Genomic DNA, 1,497 nt, shown 5'->3' on the forward strand with positions numbered 1-1,497 from the left:
TGCAGAATGTTGAGGAACATTTCTTATCTTCTCTCGGAATGCTGAGAAACACTTTCTTATTTGTACAAACAGTCACATTCTTCAGGGAAGGCATGGGGGGGGGGTTACAAAACAAATCAACGTTCTACAAAACGAAGTTACAAGGCTTGTTACAAGATGAAGTTTAAATTGTCAGCTTATACCAAATAGTCTTGTTAATAAAGTTACAGTGCAGGAGAGGGGCCAATACCAGCCGTTCTGCGTGTGTCCCAGCCCGCTGCGGGCCGCTCCGCGAGTGCCTGGCCCGGGGAGCCCTAGGTGCTCAGCCAACGGCCTCTGCGAGCGCCCCGGGAGCCGGCGGGCGGCGGCCCTGTCCGGGACGCTCCGGGGGGCCCAGAGGGACTGACGAGGCTCCAAGTCCAGCCCATGCACGGGAAGCAAGTTAAGGATTAATATGAAGCTCAGAAGCAGATAGTGCCAGACAACGAGCAGTACTTGGTACACATTTGGTTAGCGCGGCAGCATTTCCTTCTCCTACTGCTGCTGAGATGGCAGAAATCAGTCGAATTCAGTATAAAATGGAATACACCGAAGGTATTAGTCAGAGAATGAGGGTCCCGGAAAAATTAAAAGTCGCACCACCAAAGGCTGACGTGGAACAAGGATTCCAAGAAGGAGTTCCAAATGCTAGTGTGATAATGCAAGTTCCAGAGAGGATTGTTGTAGCAGGAAATAATGGAGATGTTCGCTTTCAAGACCAGCAGATCTTGACCTTATTCAGTCGACTCCTTTAAAACCTCTGGCACTAAAAACACCACCTCGTGTACTTACACTAAGTGAGAGACCGCTAGATTTTCTGGACTTAGAATGACCTTCTCCAACCCCTCAAAGTGATGAAAGCCGTGCAGTTGGCAGGCTAAAAAGAGAGCGCTCTATGAGTGAAAATGCTGTTCACCAAAGTGGACAGCTGGTCAGAAACGATGTTGTGCATGGCATTTCAAATGTAGGTGCAACAATTGAAGGAACAGCGGATGACATGACTGTTGTGGATGAAACTTCATTAAGACAACAGATAATCAAACTAAACAGATGCCTACAACTTCTAGAAGAGGAAAACAAAGAACGTGCTAAAAGAGAAATGGTCATGTATTCAATTACTGTTGTTTTCTGGCTGCTTAATAGCTGGCTCTGGTTTCGCCGCTAGAGGTAACCTCAGCGCTCAGATATATTGTCTCAGCTGCTGGAAATATAAAGGATTGACAAACGTCTTTGTTTCTGTCTCTGCAGTGTATGCGATTTTATATAGCCCATGCCCTTAAAAAAAATGTATTTCTTCCAGAAAGTAGGGGGAAAGGCCTATATTTGTAGAAGTAAGGTATATTCTGTCCCTCTGCTGTATTCTCTTTAAGCTAGTTCTGCAGTAACATCTTATGTAAAATTTTTTTGCATGTTTTGTAAATAGGTACTATTTTGTTTTTTGTTTTTTTAAATTGGTTTTTAACCTCATCAGTCTGCACA

General features: G+C 44.7%; 1 pseudogene; it reads left to right on the plus strand.

Moving 5' to 3' along the window:
- The first annotated feature begins 443 nt into the window (after positions 1 to 443).
- LOC101581527 lies at positions 444 to 1,237 on the plus strand (annotated as a pseudogene).
- Positions 1,238 to 1,497: the final 260 nt, after the last annotated feature.

The sequence above is a fragment of the Octodon degus genome, unplaced genomic scaffold, assembly GCF_000260255.1.
Source record: "Octodon degus isolate 3935 unplaced genomic scaffold, OctDeg1.0 scaffold00322, whole genome shotgun sequence".
NCBI classification, from domain to species: domain Eukaryota; kingdom Metazoa; phylum Chordata; class Mammalia; order Rodentia; family Octodontidae; genus Octodon; species Octodon degus.